General features: G+C 40.0%; 2 protein-coding genes across 4 annotated transcripts in view; one reads left to right on the top strand and one right to left on the bottom strand.

The window, feature by feature from the left end:
* LOC143038150 (uncharacterized) overlaps positions 1-12,500 on the bottom strand; it is a 322,262-nt gene that overhangs the window by 77,712 nt on the left and 232,050 nt on the right. The gene's annotated exons all lie outside the window — the stretch shown is intronic.
* The window catches only part of LOC143038106 (open rectifier potassium channel protein 1-like), a 333,381-nt gene continuing 325,662 nt past the window's right edge, over positions 4,782-12,500 (top strand). For all 3 annotated transcript variants that reach the window (XM_076207093.1, XM_076207092.1, XM_076207094.1), the window contains exon 1: positions 4,782-4,820. The gene's annotated coding sequence lies outside the window, so the exon portion shown is untranslated. The remainder of the gene's footprint in view (positions 4,821-12,500) is intronic.

The raw sequence follows: 12,500 nt of genomic DNA, 5'->3' as shown, positions 1-12,500 counted from the left end.
TACTTGGATAAGTATGTTTCATTTCCAAAGGGCGTCTCCCTCCTCAATTTTTTTTTTTTCTTACCTTTTTTATGCCTTTCCCTTTTTGGCTACCTCCCTTGGAAGGGGGAAAAAAAGCCTTGGTATATGTATGTATGTATGGACCTTCTTAATATTCTATTTTTGTACCTTTTCCATTGAGTTGTATTGATACCTCTAACTTTTCTTCACAAATTCTATCAAAATTAGAATTATCATTATTTGCCCGCAACAACGCGGTAATTTGGCTAGTATACACACACACACACACACACACACACACACACACACACACACACACACACATATATATATATATATATATATATATATATATATATATATATATATATATATATATATATATATATATATATATATATGTATGTACATATATCATAGAACAAATCACTGAAATCAATTAAGTCTTTGATATAATCAACCCAGCCGTCGCGAGCCTCGATCCCGAGTCCATTAGATTGATGGGTAGATGGATAAATAAATAGATAGATATATAGATAGACAGATATGCAGTGGTTCTGGTTTGTTTATCAAAAAAGTGTTTGGTTGGTGAAGTGAATGGTAAAAGGGTAAATTATCAATATAGGTAGATACATAAGTAGGTAGATAAATAAATGCATAGATAGATAGATAGATAGGTAGATAGATAGATAGATAAATAGATAGATAGATAGACAGATACATAGATAGATAGATAGACAGACAGCCAGATAGATAGATAGATAGATAGATAGATAGATAGATAGATAGATAGATAGATAGATAAATAGATAGATAGATAGATAAATTTATAGATAGATAGATAGGTAGATAGATATATAGACAGATAGATAGATAGATAGATATGCAATGTTTCCGGTCTGTTTATTAAAAAAGAAAATTGGTTGAAGTGAATGCTAAAAAGATAAATTGTCAATATAGTCTGAGACATGTACATTCTATTGCTTACTATTTTTTTTTTTTTCTATATCAGGTTGTAAAAAATATTCAGTGGTTATAAACTCACGAGGGCTGAGCCCCAATCCTCGAGCGCGCGCGCGTGTGTGTGTATTTACCTAGTTGTATCTTACGGGAAAGGGAACTTGTTGCACGCATTACATATCAACGGTCACGTGCTTACCAGCCAGCACCAGTGCACACGGATGCACGCACGCATGAAGAGTTTGGTGGTAGTGAGCCCGCTCAAGACCTCATCTCTCAGGTCGAGCAGGGTCAAAGACAATTATCTCCAGGTCACCAGCCAGCCCACGTTGCTCGTTTTGACTCCAACGGTCGAAGCATGATACCACAAGACATCAGTATTGCTCATTTATTTTCTCCTATGGTTCTATGTCCACTTGGACATAGATTGTAAATATGTAAACTAAGGATTAAAATTGTGTAATTAAATGACAAATATTTGTGCTTTAGCTCAACTCTAGTCAGGCCAAATGGCTTCTTGTAATTTAAACTATCGTACGTAATTCCTTGTTGGTAACTCACCCGAGTTCCCCCTTATGAGATCCGGTCATCTGGCCTGTAAAGAGACTTGATAAACTGGACACAGCATCAATAAAGCAAAGAACTATCTCCGTTTTCCCAACCGGCTCACTGTCCTACTGAACTTTCGTTGCCGCGTCTAAAGGACCGAATACGCTACCAAACATCCTCCTCGATACAAAACATTTTGTGATCCACCGAAGATCAATCCAATAAGTCCCGCCTTTGTATTTCTCAGTGTCTAGTTTGCTCTTATTTTTTTTTTTTTTTTTTTTTTCACACACTATTGATTCCTCCAGTTTGTTCCAAGTGTCCACCACTCTGTGTGGAAAACTGTTTTTCTTCATATCTCTTCTATACCTTTCCTTTTTTAATTTCTTTCCGTGTCCTCTTGTGTTTCTCTTGTCCCAATTTAGTAAGCCTTCTCTATCAAGCATTTCCGTGCCTTTCATGATTCTACAGATGATCAGTTGGTCGCCTCTCTCTTCTTTGTTCCAAAGTCGGTAATTTCAATTTAGCCAGTCTCTCTTCATATGACAAGTTTGAAAGTGTGTGTGTGTGTGTGTGTGTGTATGTGTGTGTGTGTGTGTGTGTGTGTGTGTGTGTGTGTGTGTGTGTGTGTGTGTGTGTGTGTGTGTGTGTGTGTGTGTGTGTGTGTGTGTGTGATTCACCATGATCTTGGATCATGTGTTGGGCTCGTGATCGACAGCTATTTCCCTCCCGGAAGAGAGCTCAGAGCTCATGTATAACTGATCTACGGCTAATGCTGTGATATTACGCGCACACACACACACACACAACTCCCCGCCTACGAGAGTTGGAGTAACATCTCGCAGCGCAACGATACTGAAATTATTTCAGCCCTGGGCGGGATTCCGACCCGGACCACTGTAGTGATCGACAACTATTTCCCTCCCGAAAGAGAGCTCAGAGCTCGTATGTCCGATCTATGGGTAATGCTATGACCTTACACGCACACACACACCCAACTCGCCGCCCACGAGAGTTGGAGTAACGACTCGAAGCGCAGCGATATTGAAATAATTTCAGCCCTGGGCAGGATTCGAACCAGGTACCGCCGATACCTCCGTGTGTGTGTGTGTGTGTGTGTGTGTGTGTGTGTGTGTGTGTGTGTGTGTGTGTGTGTGTGTGTGTGTGTGTGTGTGTGTGTGTGATGATTCACCACCATGGTCTTGGATCACGTGTTGGACTCGTGATTGGCAGCTATTTCCCTCCCGAAAGAGAGCTCAGAGCTCATATATGACCGATCTATGGGTAATGCTGTAACCTTACACACATACCACCAACTCCCCGCCACGAAAGTTGGAGTAACGACTCGCAGCGCAGCGCTACTGAAATTGTCAGTGTGTGTGTGTGTGTGTGTGTGTGTGTGTGTGTGTGTGTGTGTGTGTGTGTGTGTGTGTGTGTGTGTGTGTGTGTGTGTGTGATTCACGTCTTGGATCACATGTTGGACTCGTGATCGACAGCTATTTCCCTCCCGGAAGAGAGCTCAGAGCTCATATATGACCGATCTATGGGCAATGCTGTGATCTTACACGCACACACACACCCAGCTCCCCGCCCACGAGAGTTGGAGTAACAACTCGCAGCACAGCGATACTGAAATTATTTCAGCCCTGGGCGGGATTCCAATCCGGACCGCTGTAGTGTGTGTGTGTGTGTGTGTGTGTGTGCGTGTGTGTGTGTGTGTGTGTGTGTGTGTGTGTGTGTGTGTGTGTGTGTGTGTGTGTGTGTGTGTGTGTGTGTGTGTGCGTGCGTGCGTGTGTGTGTGTGTGTGTGTGTGTGTGTGTGTGTGTGTGTGTGTGTGTGTGTGTGTGTGTGTGTGTGTGTGTGTGTGTGTGTGTGTGTGTGTGTGTGTGTGTGTGTGTGTGTGTGTGTGTGATTCACCACCATAGTCTTGTATCACGTGTTGAACTCGTGATTGGCAGCTATTTCCCTCCCGAAAGAGAGCTCAGAGCTCATATATGACCGATCTTTGGGTAATGCTGTGATCTTACACGCACACACACCACCAACTTCCCGCCCTCTAGAGTTGGAGTAGCGACTCGCAGCATAGCGATACTGGAAGTGTGTGTGTGTGTGTGTGTGTGTGTGTGTGTGTGTGTGTGTGTGTGTGTGTGTGTGTGTGTGTGTGTGTGTGTGTGTGTGTGCGCGCGCGCTTATGTGTGCATATGCATCTGGATTTCTTCCATGGCTTCCTATATCATCGATCTGGACTTTGTCAGGAGCTTTGTAGTCACGTGATATCCCTGACATTTCTTCCCAAGGAAACACGTGCTTGAATTCGGCTAACGTTGCATTTGTTTCGGGGTCCAACATCCAGTCAACAAAACTGACTCCAAGAATCCGTGGCCGGTATTCCCAGATTTCCTCTATGCAGTTCGAAAACCCTTCGAAATGAACTTCTTCGGAGTTACCACAGACTAAGATCACCATCCATACCAAAGACAGTGGAAACCTCAGACACATTTATAGTTCAAAATAGTTGTGGGATTTATATATTTTGAAACTCGGTCAATGGTTTCGATGGTATTATTAAGAATATTCCTTAGAATATGTTTCAAAGAAATATTACAGTTAATACTTTAATTATTTATTTACATATAACAAGAGCCAAGAGAGATGAAGCGAAGTGGAAAATTATGGAGATAAAAAGAAATGTAGGCTGGTTGACATTAATCCAAAAAGTGAGGCCGTGTGAGAAAATGAGAACGAAAAATATAAAATCTCCCTACGGAAAAAAATATAGAGAATTGAAATAGAAAGTAAGCAAAAGAGAGACTGAGAGAGAAATTAGTTGGGTGCTGGCACCATCCAACTTACTGGCAGGGAACTCAGTAAGAGAGAGACAGGCAGACAAACAGACAGGTTGACAGACGGAGAAAGAGATGAAGATGAAGAAAGAAATTAATGATAGAATGCATCCGGTCAAAGAGAAAATCTAGTATCTCACTCTTGTAAAATCAGACTTCATAAATCAGTCCTAGATTTGAATAAAATTAGGGAAAAATTATAGGAGAGGGAGGAAAATGTATGTAATACAAAAATCATAGAATTTGTTTTAAATAAATGCAGCAAAAGAACTATAACCGCACTCACACTGAACGAAGAGGGAGCCAGAACAACAAATGAAGAACACTCCATGCGTGCTGAATATCTGGAGGCTGCGGAGGAGGGAGTGAAGGAGGTTGTTGCACAGCGACTGGTCCCGGGCTTGAAAAGTGGCGATGTGTAGTCTTGGTCAGACAACGGTGCGAAGACGTAGGGTGAACATCATTGCGGTGGGTGTGGATGCAGAGCTTCCCTCGACGACAGATAGTGTGGGGTTGGGAAGTTCAACGCTATTGGATGTGGGAGCCGCGGCTGTTACATGGGTACCCGAATAAAGAAAAAAACGTATATTGTTAATGTTTGTGCAGTGATGGAGAGTAAAATACTGGTTTGCAGTTGTATTGGAGGCGGTCCTCTAAGCCTGGGCAAGCTGCATTTTCCAGGAAGAGACATGATGTGGATACAATTTAGTGGCCAATGTACAGTGATGATACCTTTAGTACCGTTTCCCATTGAACTTTTTGTGATACTTTAGACAAGAAAGTTTTTCGTATGAATTATATTGTGTATATTGTACAGTGTTTGATTATCTTTGTAAGGAAAAAATCCCGGAGGTGATGATTAATACGGCTGAAAGTGAGTACGAAGATGATGCCTGATTCGTGGCTTGGCTGCATACACTGTGTAAAATGAGAGGTAAGTACTTGGGTACACACGCACGCACGCACACACACACACACACACACACACACACACACACACACACACACACACACACACACACACACACACACACACACACACACACACACATTAGACTTGCCTCAAGTACGGGAAGAAACGTGCAGATAACGCTGACAAAAAACGTCAGGCAGACACATGTCAGAAAGCTTGGTTACGTGTAAGCCCTCACGCACATGCACACAGTACATAACGCGCACAAACGAATGCACACGCGCACACAAACTCTAGAAATACCATGCATGCACAAACGTTCCACACAATGTACACGCATACATTCCACGCATACCATCACATGCGCACACTTACACACGCGCACGGATACAGACACATATTTACACATTCATACAAATACATGTACGCACACACCCGCGTACGGCTTGTTGGTGCAGTAGTTACGTGTTTCGGAATATCACAAACGAGGTCCCAAGTTCAACCCTCGTTCCCTGCTTGAAAAGCTTTCACTGATACTACAACCTGTTACTGCCTCCCTTGAGCAAGGGGGTGTGTTGTGTATGCGTTAGGTCACAACATTATTCACGGACAGGGTAATGTACTCGTATGAGCTCTGAACTCATATCCTGGAGGGTAACAGCTGGCGATCATAAGTCCAACACGTAACCCAAGACTGTGGTAAATCAAAAACATACACACACACAAACACACATACATTAAAACATACATACATTAAAACACACATGCATGCACAAACACACATACATACAATCACACATACGCACACACATATACACACACATACATACAAACACACATACGCACAGACACGTACGCATACACACACACACAGACGAACACTCGGTGGCGCGGTTGGTAGAGTCCCCAGCCGCCACTACGGCGGTACGGGTTCGAATCCTGCCCAGGGCTGAAATAATTTTAATATCACTGCGCTTCGAGTCGTTACTCCAACTTTTGTGGGCGGGGAGTTTTGTGTGTGTGTGTGTGTGTGTGTGTGTGTGTGTGTGTGTGTGTGTGTGTGTGTGTGTGTGTGTGTGTGTGTGTGTGTGTGTGTGTGTGTGTGTGTGTGTGTGTGTGTGTGTGTGTGTGTGTGTGTGTGTGTGTGTGTGTGTGTGTGTGTGTGTGTGTGTGTGTCTGTGTGTGTGTGTGTGCGGGTTAGGTTACAGCATTACCCATAGATCGGTCATACGAGGTCTGAGCTCTCTTCCGAGAGGGGAATAGCTGTCGATCACGAATCCAACGCGTGATCCAAAGACCATGGTGAATCACACGTATGCTACTCCTATTGGTCGGCATAGAAATTGGGACGACTGGAAGTCCAGGGCATGCGATGAAACGAAAACTGAACTTCAATTTTCCAACCACCATCGGACTTCTGGCGGCGAAGTGGACTGCAACAGGCATTCCATTTTATTTCAGTTTCACCATAGTGATTCCAGAAGGAGAACCTTCAAAATAGAGTTAAAGTATATGAATTAATTTCCAGCTAAGGATACAAAACTATTTCAGTTTTTTTTAATCACTTTTTTAAAGACAGAAAATAATTTCACTTTGCCTAGAATATTTGCATTGTCCCATCTATACACTGACTTTACATAACAAATTGCGCATGATAACCAAACAGCATCATTGTTGCTATCACAAAAATATCAGAAATATCTTTTAGTATACATTCTTCTTTGTGTTGCGAGGACTGCTTTTTTCCCGCTATCATGGACCACACAATCATTGTAACCAGAGCGCCCGTCCCGCTAACAGTGTGTCGCCTTCCGCGAGCGACAGCCTCAGCGCAACCGTGGTTACTTCATTGGAAAGACGTTGACCGAAAGAGGACCAACGTGGATCAACAAAAAGCGATGCTTACCAACGGGATTGGTGGCGAGGGGAGGGTAATCAAACATTTTTGTTTATTCCTAGGACGAAAGCATCAAATAGGGATTTTAGAACTGGTGGGAAATAAGCAAGAGGATCAATACTAGGTGCCCATGAGCTTTAAAGAGCCTCAGAAGACTGGAAAAAGGTGGTTCGTTGCCCAGCCGACTGATTGGCCGAGAGCGGTGACGTCACGGCAACGGAGACGACTGATTGGTTGCGAGCTAAGCGAGAGTGGTGACGTCACGGCAACGGAGACGACTTATTGGCAGAGAGCGGTAACATCACGGGAACGGAGACGACTGATTGGCTGAAGGCGAAGCGAGCTCGCCCAAAGGGCCAAGCCACTGGATGCGGAAAAATAATAAAAATTAATTAAGAAAATAAATTGTCACTTTTTCAAATACGTTGAATGGAATGTTCCTAATTCACAGATGATGGCCTTAGAAAAAAAAATGACATAGAGTGTTTGAATGCGAGAAGTAGATTATTTATATTCACGAAAAAAACATTATTTCACTGGATGAACACGACATGACGTCACGTCGTTTCAGCGCGTCCGGCATGACGTCACGTTGTTGCAAAGAATCGAAGTAGTTTTATTCAACTCGGCAAAGCAAAGCATTAACTCTAGAGCTTCTTAGCGCTTGAATAATTTACTGGAATTGTTTTTCACACAAAAATAGAAAATTTTAGAAACAATAACGGAAGTGTCCGATGATAATAATCATGATCTATGCAATTTAATAAATGAAAGTGATTCGTTGGTTGTCGGTCTGTAATCAGCATTTGCCTGGTGAACACCTATCAAATATGCTCGCTAACTTTCTACTATTCCACTATTTGAAATTTTATTACCATGGAAGAAAACAGAAGAGTAAATGCAAGGAGATTGGCTCAACAGCCGAGACGAGCCAGACAAACCGAAGAGCAGAGGGAAGAACAACGTAGGAGAAACAATGAAAGACGTCGTGAGCTACGACTTGCGCTGTTACAGGAGCGTCGGGGACAGATAATGGTAGACATCTCAGTGCAAAGTAACAACTGTCTCAAGAACAACGTGAGAGGATACAACGACAGGATGCAGCACAGCACAGAAGAGAACGTCAAATGAATCAACGACGGACTTTCAATATAGCTCGGCAGCGTTGCATAGATAGATTTCTAGAGGTTGCTGTTGACGTTGCACGTCATAGTTGCGTCCTTATGGAAGTACGTTGTCGACACTGCAATGCTTTGATGTTTCTTGGAGAACGAACAGGAGGGACGTTTAACAATCACAATTTTGGAATTTGCTGTAAATCAAGATTAGAATTACAAATATACCTGAGTTACCTACACTACTGACACCCCAGAGTCGAAATATTTCAGATGCAACATTAGAAGATTCAACAGTGCAATGGAAATGTGCTCTATGAAAGTAGATGATGCAACAATATAAAGATGAATTTCTAATTACAGAATCCACGGAATTGTTTATAGATTAATTGGTGCTCCTCGAAACCAGTTAGGAACCCTCCCATCCTGCTGACAAACATATTTCTATGATCCTGAAGAACAAATAAAACAACGAATGGGGAGAATGTCTCTAAACAATGCTGGTTATAAAGACGTGAATAATTTTTTGTTTTCTCATCTTATTTTTTACTCATCCTATCATTATATTGTAAGAAAATAAAATCATATCGCACCATTAAGCATATGTATTTAATAAAATGTACATTAGTGTTAAATCCTCAGTTAACAAAAACAATAGGTAATGTACTAGTGTGCAAATGAAAATAGACGAACATTCTTATACTTAACCAGATAATAGCCAAATCATATCAAATGGATCTGCATCTCAAAACATCAATGTTAAGTAAGAAATATGTACATTTTCTCCATATTCCTCTATCAGTTTCCACATCCATAATTTTTTCCCTCGGACCTTGATTAATGTGACTGCCTCTCTCGCTTTCGCTCTCTCTCTCTCGTCTGTCTGCCTATATCTCTTCTGATAGTGCTCGACACGGTGAACGCACCCCATAATTTATGAAACAGCACTGCTGACACTGGACTCTAACTTTATCATCGTCCCTGCTGCAAGCCTGCATTTTTATCGGGGTTACATAATGAACTGTTACGGTTACTTTCGTTCTCAGTACTATGCTTTGGCTCTTTCTGCGCTGTCCAGTGAGGCCTTTTAACTAAGTAATTTCTTGAATCAGAAAAACATCGGTGATCTAATCGACTATGCACCACCACATTCTTCACCAAAAGCACTTATATTTGCTTGAGATCATCGCGCAGAACTTTTGAGAGTAAAAGTATTTTTGAATGCATGTATATCTTTCTACACACACACACATAATGTATGTATATATATACATATATATATACGTGCATATGTGCATATATATGTACGTATATATGTACAGTATATATATATATATATATATATATATATATATATATATATATATATATATATCACTTAGACAAAATGTTGTAGCACATTTGTAAATAATAATCACGAAGAACCCACAATCGAAATAAAAGGAAACTTTAGAAGAAAGTGTAACTTCCATATTTTGGCTAATAGCTATAGCCCAATTCAGGAAAGTACAGATTACAAGAATTTGCAGAGATATAAGTACAATTGAGATGTGAGTAGAAGGGGAACACGCAGAGCTAAAACAGGACAATCCGTCACGCAGGGTGGATTCAGAGGTGAGGGGATGTGTGGGTGGAGGTGTGAGGTTAGGAGGGAGGCGGTTAGCTAACTTGTACATGGAGTACTTTGAATGCACTCTGTTACCCGCCATCAAACCGCCTGAGATGATTTGGTTCTGTTATGTTGATGACTTTTTCTCAGCGTGGGATGATAGGTGGGGTGCGTTCGAGGTATTTCTGGACAAGTTGAACCATTTATCCCCTAACATCAAATTCAAAACAGAATGGGAAGAAGGTCATCAGATCCCTTTCCTAGACATTTTAATTAAAAGGATTGATGGAGAATTATTTTTTACAGTTTATAGAAAACCAACCCATTCAGGTAGCTATCTCTACTTTTTCAGCAACCATCCCGACAAAGTCAAAAAGAGTGTTGCCTCCGGCCTTTTCTTGAGAGCTTTTAGGATTTGTAGTCCTAGATTCTTGGACCGGGAGATTGACCTCATCAAAAGGCAACTTTTGAATTTGGCATACCCGTCCTGGTTCTTGGATCAAGCCCTCAGCAAGGCCAGAGCCAGCCACCTTAAAAATTCAGTTCCCACCACACGACCTTCTTTCAAAGATGTTTTAAAAAATACCTATTGTAACTCCATCAGTCCTTCTTTTAAATTAATTCCCAACAAGCGTCTCACAGTTGCCTACCATTACCCTAACACTGTTCACAAATTGTTAATGTTCATCAAAGGTTAAAGGGAAATGAATCCCCAAGAGTGTATAGCCTTCCTTGTAAAGATTGTGATTTAGTGTACCTTGGTCAGACCGGAAGGGATCTTAAAACCAGGTTAATGGAGCACAAAAGATCCATTAGGTATGCCCAAGAAAAATCCGCTGTGTTCCAACACGTCAGTACCAAAAATCACAGTCTTGACTGGGACAAGCCCAAAATTTTGTTTTAGTCCAACTATAGCTTTAGAAGAAATTTTTTTAAATCAGCCTTAATCGAAGAATGTCCGAACTTGAACATCTCCAAAGGTCAATGGTCCCCGGACATAATCTCACGGCTAGCTGTGAGCCGCTTGGTTAAGAATTATCACCCTCCTGATCCCGCTTCCAGCCCGCCTCCCTCCTGACCACACACCTCCACCCACACATCCCCCCACCTCTGATTCCACTCTGCGTGACAGATTGTCCTGTTTTAGCTCTGCGTGTTCCCCTTCTACTCACATCTCAATTGTACTTATGTCTCTGCAAATTCTTATAATCTGTACTTTCCTGAAGAGGGCTATAGCTATTAGCCGAAATACAGAAGTTACACTTTCTTCTAAAGTTTCCTTTTATTCCAACTGTGGGTTCTTCGTGATCATATATATATATATATATATATATATATATATACACACACATATATATATATATATATATATATATATATATATATATATATATGTGTGTGTGTGTGTGTGTGTGTGTGTGTGTGTGTGTGTGTATGTATGCATATGTATATATATATATATATATATATTATTTACGTATAAATATATTGTATACATATATACATATATATATATGTATATATATATGTATATATATATATATATGTATATCTGTACATATATATGTATAATATATGTACATATATGTATATATATATATATATATGTATATATAAAATATATACATATATATATATATATATATATGTATATATATATAATGCTAATGAGAACACGGGTACGTGTGTTCACTTATGCAAAGTACCGAGTAGACCATTTGGAAAAAGAAACTAACGAAGCAGAGCGCTTTCGTATATTACATCTTCAGTGCAAAAAAGTACATAGTTGAATAGAAATACTTAGTTTATATATACATGAAATATATATATATATATATATATATATATATATATATATATATACATATACATACATATATATATATATATATATACACATATACATATATATATATATATATATGTGTGTGTGTGTGTGTATGTGTGTGTATATATATTATATATATATGTACATACATATACTGTATGCATATATATGTATATATATATATATATATTATACATATATATATATATATATATATATATGTGTGTGTGTGTGTATGTATATATGTATGTATACATATAAATGTATGTATACACACACACACACACACACACACACACACTAAAAGAATGTATAGATTAACTAACGGATAAAATATGAGATAATAGATTGCTCACTCAAAGAAGGAAAGGTACCGCAAGACTGGAAAAATGCCAATATCGTGCCAATATATAAAGGAGGAAACAAGGAAAACTCAAACTATAGACCGGTCTCCCTTACAAGTATAATAACTAAAACTTGTGAGAAAGTTATCAAAAGTAGAAACAATTTGGTTTTAGACAGAGATCATGTACCACAAATTTGATCTGTTTTTATTCAAGGTTAATAGATATAATACAAGAAAGGGATGGATTGTGCTCTCCTGGACTTACAAAAAGTGTTTGATAAAGTACCACACAGCAAATTATTAAGAAAACTCGAAACAACAGGAGGTATACACGGAAAACAACTAAAATGGAAGATTTCTTGCATGGGAGAAAAATGAGAGTGGTGCTCAGAGATAAAATCTCTACTTGGAAAGAAATGTTAAGTGGAGTCCCACAGGGT

The sequence above is a fragment of the Oratosquilla oratoria genome, chromosome 23 (genome assembly GCF_046742065.1).
Source record: "Oratosquilla oratoria isolate Oo_2021 chromosome 23, ASM4674206v1, whole genome shotgun sequence".
Lineage (NCBI taxonomy): Eukaryota > Metazoa > Arthropoda > Malacostraca > Stomatopoda > Squillidae > Oratosquilla > Oratosquilla oratoria.
The sequence above is the reverse complement of the archived record's forward strand: the minus strand, read 5'-3'. Positions and strand labels throughout refer to the sequence as shown.